This window comes from Corylus avellana, chromosome 7 (genome assembly GCF_965113065.1).
Source record: "Corylus avellana chromosome 7, dhCorAvel1.hap1.2, whole genome shotgun sequence".
Classification (NCBI taxonomy): domain Eukaryota; kingdom Viridiplantae; phylum Streptophyta; class Magnoliopsida; order Fagales; family Betulaceae; genus Corylus; species Corylus avellana.
In genome coordinates this window covers 17,770,812-17,783,090 of record NC_142496.1, presented here as the reverse complement: position 1 = coordinate 17,783,090, position 12,279 = coordinate 17,770,812, and the positions used below count along the sequence as shown (strand labels likewise).

At 37.0% G+C, this 12,279-nt stretch overlaps 1 pseudogene; it reads left to right on the top strand.

Moving 5' to 3' along the window:
• The window catches only part of LOC148584601 (putative 2-oxoglutarate-dependent dioxygenase AOP1), a 34,148-nt pseudogene extending 33,494 nt beyond the window's left edge, over positions 1 to 654 (top strand).
• Positions 655 to 12,279: the final 11,625 nt, after the last annotated feature.

Sequence of the window (12,279 nt, the reverse complement as noted above, 5' to 3'; positions counted from 1 at the left end):
TTTACCCCCCTGAAGTTTCAGGGGTTTTTCAATTTTAACCCCAAAGTTCAAAAATTGGCAATCTACCCCCCTGAAGTTTCAAAAATTGGCAATTTAAACCTTCCGTTTAATTTTTCCGTTAAATTGGACGAAATTTTTTTAAAAAAAGCCTAAGGGCAATGATGTAATTTCATAGATTTCCGTCAATTTTAACGGAAAAATTAAACGGAAGGTTTAAATTGCCAATTTTTGAAACTTCAGGGGGGTAGATTGCCAATTTTTGAACTTTGGGGTTAAAATTGAAAAACTCATGAAACTTCACGGGGGTAAACTGCATTTTCCCCTTATTATTATTATTATTATTATTATTTTAAAAAAGATTTTCAGTTTTCTTAATTTGACTTAAATCCATGTATTGCATGGGTTTAGGTATGGAGCAACGACAGAATACGGCCATGTATTCATCGAGTCATGATGGGTGCAAATGAGGTGCGATATTCAATCGGGCTGGCAACGCACCAAAGTGGCGTGATACATGTTCCAGAAGAGCTAGTGGACGAGGAACTCCCGTTGCAGTATAAGCCTTTTCATCATCTCGAATTCCTTAATTTCCGTCATTCCAATTATTATAACCCAAAATTGGACTCTCGCATCAAAGCCTACTGTGGTGTTTGACCTATATATATATATATATTGGTTTCAAAGTTTCACTTTTATTAGTGTAACCTAATAATGATAAACAAGAACATATATTTATGTCATTAATTAGTCCATTGAAAAATCTTTCATTGCAAAATTCTACAACAAAATTGGATTTTAGTAATATTAGAACTCAAACATACTTTGATTATAATTGTCTCTCACATTTAATACATTGGAGATTTCTCCATTCATTTAAATAGAAATATTCTTGTCTCCAAGGGATAGCTCAATTAGCAGTGGACCACAGCTCATGAAGCAGAAGTCACTAGTTCGAATCCCCTTTCCCTCTTCCCTTGTGTGGGCATGTCAAAGAAAAAATAAATAAATAAATAGAAACATTCTTACATGTGAATTAAATAACAAGTAAATAAAACCATATTAATTGAGACTATTCATTTTATGTAACTGTTAGAATGTGAAGTAAAATGGACTTTGGTAACAATTGAAATAGGCGGGAGTGTAATAGACTTTGGACTTTCATGTAGTCTTCTTATCCTTTAATAATTATGTTCTAATATGCCCCTGCAAATCCAACGGTATATCATGTACGTTGAGGTTTGATCTTAAACATCAAAGGGCTGAGAAATGGCTTCTATGGCCTAAATTGGAACATCACCTTCTATAACCAAAATTTTGACTTTAGCGATTGGTTGGCATCGGCTATTGTGGCCGGAACATGGACATTGGCGACTTTGGCCGGCAATGGCTACTATGGCCGTAACTTGGACATCGACTTCTTTGGCTGATAGCAGCTACTATGGTCGTAACTTGGACATTGGCTATTTTGGCTGGCAGCGACTACTATGGCCATAACTCGGACATCGGCTACTTTGGGCGAAAAAAGTGATGATGAGGGTGCTTGTAGTGACCCAAATAATTAACTAAGATTAGATAGCTTAGTTAGAGGGTTAACTTTGGTTTTGAGTCACTAGGTACAGCTGAAGGGCCATTTTGAGAATTTCAGACTTCCTCACCATACGTACACCCCTATAGTTCCGTACGCACGCTTTTGTCTTCAGTGAAGACGTACGCATGGGAACCACCGTGCGTATGCCTACAAATAGTACAAGAACGTATGCAAGGGGACCACCCGTATGTACGCTGACTTTTGAATAACCCCTGGATAATGCCTAGATATACTCTACACCCTTTGGTCCACTAGGTAAACAGTACCGTACGTACGCCCCTATAGTATCGTACGTATGCTACTTTTTAGAATAGCTTGCAATGCCCTCAACTTTTCCTTACCTATAAATACCATTTACCTCTCGCCCTTTCAAGCTCATTTATGCCCTCAGGCTCTCTAAAACCCCCTTGTGTTGTGTGAGTGTACTTGTGAGTTTTGTAAGAAGGAGATGAGATTCTTGAAGGTTTTGGCTTAAAAAAGGTAACCTTTTAAGCCTAACTCATTCATTAGTTGTTATACTCTTTAAATGTTTTTCATAGTTAGCTTAGTTAATAGCTTAAGATTCTTTAATCTTTGATTAAGTTGGGTTTAGCGTTCCATCTTTGTTGAGCGGATTTTCTTATGCATTGAGGCTTTGTTTTAAGATAGGTGGTCCTAGGAATCCTTTTGGTAGCTTTAGAACCAGTTTAAGAGGATGGGAGGACGTTTGGACAAAATGTTGCACATTCAAGTGCCTTAACTCGCATTTGTTAGTTCCTTAGCATTGTTATTTGCTTGATTTTGTTTTGTTTTTATGTTTCAAGGTTTTATCTAATAGATGCAAGAATTCCAATTGAAATTGAGCTTCAAAAGGCCATTTGAATGCATTTTGGACACCAGGGATCGAGCACACCAGCCAAGGGCTTGAACGCACCTACGCTTGAGCGCATCACGGCTGGGATCGAGCGCAATCAGGCGTACAGCACACGGCAGTAGTCATTTTCCACCTTTGACTGGGAGACTAGCCTACAAATTTCCTCGGGTTTCTAGGGCTTCTTGGGTTCTCCTAATCCCTATAAATAGGCCTCTAAACATTGAAGAAAGAGACCACTACCTAGAGCAAAAATTCAGCAATTAGTTGTTGGAGGCTTAGCCGAGTCATGAGCGGCTAAACCCCCTTCGTAGGGTAATGATGTAACCCTATCCAAGCACAATGGTTTGATTATATCTTAATTTATACATTTTCAGTTTATGCATGTTGGTTGTATAATTTAGAGGATTGCTACAATTTAATATTGTTCTTCATGTTTAAATGCAATTGTTCTTAAATTCCAAAATCAATATTTTTGAAATTCTTATCTTGTCTTATAAAGTCTTTTACTTTTATTGAACTCAAATCTTTTTTATTTTCTGTAATTATTGGGATGATGATTATACAAAAGTTTTAACTAACATAATCAAAAGGGTTAGATAGGCCATACCTAGGGAAGACGGGTCGTACCGCATCTTAGTTGTTAGGTAGATGATCCAAGCCAACCGAAAATGGATTATACTTATTCTTAAATAAGGTATTTTCTTGTTTATTTATAACATGCATAGAATGAATGTCTGTGATTAAATATGATTAACCATTGTTGTGTGGAGTGAAGAAGTCAATACCCTACACTCTCTCTTATATTTAAATTTTCTTTTATTTTCATGCACTTTAGTTACAAAACAACTCAATCAAACATTTTCTTAAGTTACTTTTAATCTTCATAAACTAGATAACAACACCCCTGCAGTCCTTGAGGTTCGACACCCTCTCTATAGCCTTATTCTACAAGGATTCGTCCTATTGCGAGTGGTAATTTATTATTGATATATTCTAGTAAACAAAAGGCCACATCAGTACGTACGTCTGCAAATAGTACAAGGATGTACCAACTGTACGTACACTGCCTTTGAATAACCCCTAGATAATGCCTGGATGTACACTATAGCCTTTGGTCCGCTGGGTAAACAATACCATACATATGCCCCTATAGTACCGTACGTATGCTACTTTTCAAAACAAGTTGCAGCGCCTTCAGCTTTTCCTCGCCTATAAATACCCCTTACCCCTTGCCCTCTCAACCCCATTTATGCCCCCAGGCTGTGTGAAACCCCCCTTGTGTAAGTGTTCTTGTGAGTTTTATGAGATGGTGAGGAGATTCTTGAAGGTTTTGGCTTCAAATAGGTAACCTTCTAAGCCCAACTCGTTCATTGGTTGTTACGCTCTTTAAATGCTTTTCATAGTTAGCTTAGTTAATAGCTTTAAGCTTCTAGCTATATCATTTCTCTTTAATCTTTGATTAAGTTGGGTTTAGCGTTCTATCTTTGTTGAGCGGATTTTCTTATGCATTGAGGCTTTTTTTTTTTTTTTTTTTTTTTTTTTTTCGATAGAAGGTCCTAGAAATCCTTTTGGTAGCTTTAGAACCAGTTTAAGACGATGAGAGGATGCTTAGACAAAATGAGGTTCTACCGAAACCTTCTAGGCGGACGTATGGCCTCAAGCCTAGGCGTACAGTCAGAAGCATTCCAGGGAACGCCATTTTGGCCAGTTGTCTGACAACTCCTGTTTTCGTGTTCTATGTTCGTTTTAGTTTAGGGATAGAAGGTTTTCCACAGATTTGGAAGCCTCGGGACATTTGGAGGAATACTGAGAGACTTTGTTGGACCCAGGTGAGTTTTAACTCACATAATGCTCGTCATTTTATTTTCCCACAATGCACGATTATTTTGTGTACCAAAATATGCATATTTACAACTCTCACGTTATACTCCTTGTTGCACATGAACTCTAGCTTTTTGTGAAAATGTGTTACTTAAGAAGATAATGACATTGAGACTTGTAAAAGCATGCATATAAAATACGGACAAGATTAATTGCATTGTATGATATGGTACACCGATACGTGCTGGATAATAGTCATGGGCTTACTATACATGTTAACTTTATCGTCACATGTGTATGTGATATATGGGCCATGGATCCAATCGTTGCTTCGTGACCGGCACAGCCTTAACGGGAGGTCACCACAGGACGTACATCATTAGTAGCGTGGGCCACCCGGGGTCAGATTCAGATGGGTTGCTGTTGTTATGGATGGTAGTGTACAATGGTCTGGTCACCCTCATTGTATTACAGGTCCCTCGGGACAGTGCCAACTCTGCTGAGAATGGGTAATATCTTGGGTAGGCCATACTGTTGAACTATCACTATTACTCATAGTTATAATCATTTACTATATCTATATTGCATCCTTGCATAACTGTCATGATTAAACTATTGCATTCTTTACCAAATGAAGTTCATCACAAAACAATGGCATAGGTATTTTGTGTATTAATTTCACTATGTCCTTGGACTTACCCCTTTTTTTATTGTTTCCCTCCATTATGTATAAATCTTGCGGTTTAGCTAGCATAGAAGATGCCTACGGACTGAACTTGGGTGATAGCTCGGGATTTGATTAGATTTGTTTTTGAGGACATGGATCCGGTGTGGTTGAAGACTATGTGGGATGATGGAGGAACCACGCGGGCAGTCATGACTGAGATTCTTTTCTCCCTGGCTTTACTTAAGACTAAGAATCAATCTGTTTAGTTGTTTTATTTCCAAACTATGATTATGGTCTGTTGACCAATACATTTGATGACTTGATTATATTATGAAGTATTTTGTTTAGTCTGGTGTATGAAATTGTGGTTGTTTTAGTTGTTGCTTCCCTTTCCCTATAGTAACAAAGTCTTCCGCTGAATTCTCTCGTTTAGGAAAAGTTAAGATCCCTGAGTCTTGTCCAACGAGTGATAGGGCTGGGAGGTGAACCGTGGAGACAGTTACCAGTTAACTGATTTTCATTAGGGTCGTTACAGTGCTCCGCCGATGAAACATATGTTCGATGTGACGTAGCACCAATGTTTTAGTCAGTCAATCACTCATTAAGGAAGAGTGATGAAGAAGAGAGAAAGAGACATCCGTTAAGACCGGATTTGGTAGTATGTAATGAAGATAAACCAATGGTTAAGATGTGGGATCGACGGGTTTGAGTACAACACCACAAAACAGTGTTGTTGGATGTTGGAGAACTTCGCCAAGGCACTGCCCGTGTGGGTTTTAGCCCACACGGGGGGTGCTATCACTATAGAGAAATACCATAGTATCGAATGGTGCTAGCCTATAGCTCTGATACCATATTAGAACTCAAACATACTTTTGATTATAGTTGTCTCTCACACTTAATACATTGGAGATTTCTCCATTCATTTTTTTTTTTTAAACATACCATACTCATTCATTGATAAAAGTCGCGAGCCTAAAGCTCTTACAAATAGAGCAACAAGCTCTGACGTAAATCATAGCCGAAGCTAAAGATACAGTCATCAACAACAGACCAAATCAACCATAACACAGCATCCGCTAACCTATGACTAATCATTAGGTTTAAAAATCAGTTCTGCATCAAACAGGCACCATCTAATGCATAGGTAGCGCTTATTCCGATACTCATCCTCCTCAACCCGAAGGCCAGGATAAAGTTCACATCCACAATCCAAGGATTTGGACCAGTAATAACGGGCAGCAACCGGGCGCAACAAAGTAGGAGGAGAGAGCCTTATTACAAGCAAAAAGAAAAAACCATACAGGGAAATAAAAGGAACAGTAAAACAAATGCAGGAAAAAAAATTACAGAAAAACAACAATACATGGAAATAAACACGAAAAACACACAAAGCGGTACACGGCAGCCGGAGGAGGCCGATCGCGAGCTGGCCGAAAACTGCCGCGGAAGGTGGCACAAAAAGCTTGGCATAGGAGGAACGCGTGAAAAGGCTCGACAGCGAGCGGTGAGCGGCGAAGCGAGCGAGGAGGAGATCGGCGGCACACACAAACATACAAGGGGGGGAGGGGGGAGAGTTTAAGTGAAAACCCCCAAAAGCAGTACCGACCAAGAGTGAACACAAGCACAACAGAACATAAAACACCAAAGACAGAAACAAGCCTAAAAACAAAAATTGGGAAGCAAAAAAGCAAAATCAAAGAATGAAAGCAAAGAAGCACAATCAGGGAGAAACGAAAACAAAACCAGCCGGATCGACGGAACCCTTGCAATGTTACATTGTTACAAGTGTATTAAATAACAATTAAATAAAACCACATTAATTGAGACTATTCATTTTATGTAACTGCTAAAATGTGAAGTGGAATGGATGTTGGTAACAGTTGAAACGGATGGAAGTATAATAGATTTTGGACTTTTATGTAGTCTACTTATCCTTTAATATTTATGTTCTAATAAGTAACAACAAATTGAAGTAGTTGCTAAAACACTTTGAGCAACATTGCTAAAAATGTAGTTAATTTTTTTATTGCTAAAAAGTATTAGTTTTAGCGACAACAATTATTGTCCTTCAAAGAATCAAAACTCATTATTGAAAACAACTTGTTGCTGATTATGATTAACTAGCGACACCAAGTTATGTTCGATTAGAACATGTGATTATCACATTCAACATCGAGAACATGATGTTACTAATTGTATTCAATTAATTTTTTTATTAAATAAATAAATATATAAAATGAATAAAACATGAACAAATTAAAAATAATAAATTCAATAAATTTAAAGACATGTTGCTGAATGTGACAATCCACATCAACATGTAATCATTGTTAATTGTCATATTCAACAATGACAATGTGGCTTATTGTCATATTCAGTAACAATAACATAATTACAAAAAAAATTGTCATTAGTGGCGACATTTTGTCGATGCTAATGATCAATTGATGCTTATTAGCGTTGACCCAAAAAGTTAACACTGATGATAACCCACATATCACAAATAAAATTTTCCTAATTCATGGGCAAACTACATCATTCATACAAAACTTGCTCTGGAAAACCCTTGATAAAAAACTGTCATTTATAGCCTTATAGATTCATCATCTAAGAGATAACAATCTATAAAATTATAATCCCATTTGGGAATATGTGAAGATAATCAAGTAAACAACCTTTTAGTTATGCTTGGTATTAGTATCAACTATTGTGCAAAGATTAAAATAGAGACTAATAGTAAGCTCATTAATAAGACACAACATAACAAAATATGATAGGTAGAAGATTGAAGAAAACACTGTTGTTACAAATATCTACTTAAATTAGTAGCCAAATAATTGTATGTTTTACCCGCAAGTGCACGAGGTTAACATAGTAGTATAGGATACAGGTACGGGGTCATTTCCACGAGGATTGCTAAATTTTGTCTAAAATATATTCCAAAAGTAAAATAAAACAAAGATTGGATTTGAGTTGATAATAATAAAAAGGTAGGGCTTTGATATCCACCACTAATTATATTTAGATAATATATCAATATGCTAATGCTTTGATCATGTTATGTATATCTAATGTTTGTCAACCTAAGGGCATGGGTGTCTACTCCTTAAGCTATTGATTTTCGTAAGTAACGAATTAGGCATGGGTGTCTACTCTAATTCTTTTCTTTCTTAAAGGATTTACCATGGGTGTCTACTAAGTTGTTTTTTAAGAAAGTATAATTCTGTGGAAATCGACAAACACATGAGGCCTAGGGCATGGGTGTCTACTCCGGGTTCCCCATGTTGATTAACCTAAGAACCTAGTGTGGATTTCTTTTGTTACTTTTGTTAAACTTAGGACTCGGTCATCCAAATTGATTTAACTAACTAATCCATGCCACATGCATATGTTGATCAAGCACACACATATGAGGAATTCATGAAAACAGGAATTAATCAAGTTAAATACTACAACATGATCATCACAAAGGCGCCAATATTGAATATTAGCTAAACATAACTAGGGCTTCAATCTAGTCCTACTAAATAAATTAGTTACACATAAGTTTGATGTTAAACATCTTCATAAAATAAATAAAAGAAAGGAAAAGAATAAACCCGAAACTTGAACTTGAAGAGCACCAATTCTTCTTCTTGGAAAGTGTGTGTCTATTCTAGAGGCTTAAGGGTCTATTTATAGGCCTTAGGAATACTCTAGAAACCCTAAAAACTGTAGGGTTTGAGCCCTAGTTTGCACTAAGTTACAAAACCCTAGAAATTGCATTTTCCATATCAAGGCTGGCGGCTAACTTGTCTATCACGCACGGGTGCACTCGATCGCAGCCCGTGTGCGATCGATTGCAGGTCTGCGATCGATCCTCATTGTGTTGGCGCTTGATCGCAGGTGCCTTGCACATTGTGGTCTTTGCCTATAGTGCGCTCGATTGCACTACCAGAGCCTCCAATATTCCCAAAATAGCTCTTTTAAGTCCAAAACTTTTGAGATTGCTTCTTTTTCTTCCAATGACCTACAAAAACAAGGAAAACACATAAAATAGCTAAAAGGGCACAAATTAACTAAAACTAAAGGATTAACACGTGTAAGTTAAGGGCTAAAAATATGAATATTTTAACACTTAACACACCCGCAAACTTACATATTGCTAGTCCCTTAGCAATACAAAACTAAAGACTAAACAGAAAAACAGAAAAAGATAAATCCATCTTTCATGGGATGTACGATTGCATTTAGCGTATGCAACAAGCTTTTTAAACCCCTAAGAGTTCCCTAGAGGACGAGTGAAGTCTCATGAGGGTTTTCCAGAAATGTTACCCACAAACATCATGCACAGTTCATGTTATTCCAAAAATTAAGGTATCACTTCAAGATCACGATTTTTCATTCATTAGCAAGCTTAAAAGGATGAACTCCATCTTCATAATGAATTGGAATCTCAAACTTCAATTACTTACAAAGGACATGCTAAAACATCACAAGTTTGAAAATGGTGCAGAGTGAACTAGCACAAAATTATGAAGCTTCTAAGTATTTCCAATGTGCAATGTCTCAACATCTCAAAGTTCACTGAAATCCTTATTAGAATGAACAACAATGGCATATATATATATATATATATATATATATATATATATATATATATATATATATTTTTGGTCAGGTTGTGCAATGTTTGGTTCCCTTAAGCTTTCTAATTGACCCATGTAACGAGTGTTAAGTCAATGATTTCCAAACTAGATGGTTTTAGGGCATCAGGTGTAGAGACACCCCTCGGACTTACTAGCTCGAGTAAAAAAGGCTACAAAACCAAACTAACCATGACATTAATCAAATCAAAAATTTTCACCTTTTGACATGAACACTCATTGCTTCGAGGCAAGAGGTCCAGTTACTCTGTGAAAATCTTATCAATGATTATTTATTTATAATTTTTTTTTCATCACAGATATATATATATTTTTCACAAACAACAAAAATAAACTAGGATAACTTTTTTTTTTTTTTTTTCTTTTCATAAACAGTAAAAATAAAATAAAACTGGGACGAAGTGTGTTTAAAGTGTCTCCTATACCCCCAAACTTAAATTACACATTGTCCCCAATGTGTCTATAACATGGAAAGAATTTACCCGGGAAATGGACGAACTGATTGGAATAGTATGGGTCATAGCACACCCCCAAACTTGAATTGAAGCACACTTTTCCCTACAAAACACTAAAGTAACAAAGGAAAACAAAAACAAAATAAAACAAAACAAACAAACAAAATAAAAAGGATATGCTGTGGGGTGCCTCCCATGAGCACTAAGTTTAATGTCTTCAGCCAGACTGTGACACTTTAAACTTGAAGCACCAATCTTTCCTTCTCTTGCACCAAAGGGAATGAATCTTTTATGTTGCAAGGTGCTTCCGAGTGTTTATAGATCGGGGAGGACCACTTTGAGTTTTCTCAAACAGTTTCTCATTCGGTGGGGAATCATGAACTAGAATAAAGTAGGAAGAAAACTCAGGGAGCTTCTCTATCTTGATGTCCTCAATTTGCTCATGTGGAAGCTCTAACAGACTTCTCTCTTGGCCTCTTGGTGTTTCAGGAATAAGAGCTAATGGTGAGAAAATCTTAGTGCTTTCTCTTTCCTGATGTGGCTCTTGTGGAACTTCGGTTTGCTCATCCTTCCCCTCTTCCACTTGATTTTCAGCCACCTCTTCACTCCTCAATGTGACAACTTGCTCATGATAGTAGGTGCATTCTTCCTCCATGTAATGCTCATTAGGATTGGCCACCAATTGACTTTGACACTCTTCTTCTTCTTCTTCTTCTTCTTCTTTAAGTGTATCTAATTTTTGCTTGAGGTGGGCCTTCGTCCATTCAAATGATTGCTCTCTTTCCTCCATGCGGCTAAGATGAGCTGCCGCATATTTTGTAAAGTCAGCATACTGTTTTTCTAAGGCAACAACTGCTTCTTCTAAGGCTGACCTTTTTGGAGGATGTGGTTCTTCTTGATATTGTTGTTGTTAAGTACTAAAATATTCATATTTTCAGCCCTTAACTTGGATGTTTTAATCCTTTGTTTTTAGTTAATTAGGTCATTTTAATTCATTTTTGTGTTTTCCACACTTTTGTAGACTTTTGGAAGAAAATGAAGTAAATCTGGAAAATTTGGGCTCAAAGAGAGAAGGGAAAAATGGGAGCCCCCTAACACTGTGATCGATCACAGGTTCCTTGCGATAGAGCGCAGTACCAGAGAAGACACAGCACGAAGCAGGCCATGAGCGATCGAGCACATAACAAAAGAGGATCGATCGCAAACGTGCGATCGAGCGCACACGGGCTGCGATCGATCGCACCTTTGCGCAGGAGACATATTAGGTGGCGGCCAGAGTGTCTTTCTTTCCATATTAGGGTTTTCCAACTCCCAATTGTAATAGGTTTTGAAACTCTACGAAATCCCTAGGTTTACTAGTTTGTCAAGGACTTCTAAAGCCTATAAATAGACCCTTAAGCCTCTAGAATAGGAGGCTTTGAAAAGGAGAAGAATAGGAGCTCTTCAAGTTCAAGTCTCGGGTTTATTCTTTTCTTTTCTTTTCTTTTCTTTTATGAAGATGTTTAACATCAATTTTATGTGTAGCTAAATTATTTAGTAGCGCTAGATTGAAGCCCTAGTTATGTTTTGTTAATATTCAATATTGGCGCATTTGTGATGATCTTGTTATGATATCTAACTTGGTTAATACCTAGTTTCATGACTTCCTCATATGTGTGTGCCTGATCAACATGTGCATGTGGTATGAACTAGTTAGTTAAAACAATTTGGATGACCGAGTCCTGGGTTTAACATAAGTAACAAAATAATCCACACCGCGATTCTTGGGTTAATCAACATGGGGAACCGGGAGTATACACCCATGCCCTAGGCCTCATGTGTTTGTCGATTTTCATAGAACATATGCTTTTCTAAAGAACGACTTAGTATATACCATGCTAAATCCTTTAGGAAAGAAAAGAGTTAGAGTATACACCCATGCCTAACTTGTTGCTTAGGGAAATCTATAGCTTAAGGAGTATACACCCATGCCCTTAGGTTGACAAACATTAGATAGACATAACTTGATCAAAATATTGGCATATTGATATATTAACTTAATATAATTAGTGGTGGATATCAAAGCCCTACCTTTTTATCATTATCAATTCAAATCTAATCTTTGTTTTATTTTACTTTGGGAATTTAATTTAGACAAGATACAACAGTGCTCGTGGGAATGACCCCGTATTTGCACACTATACTACTATGTTGACCTCGTGCACTTACGGGTAAAATATCCAGTTATTTGCCTATTAATTTAGGTG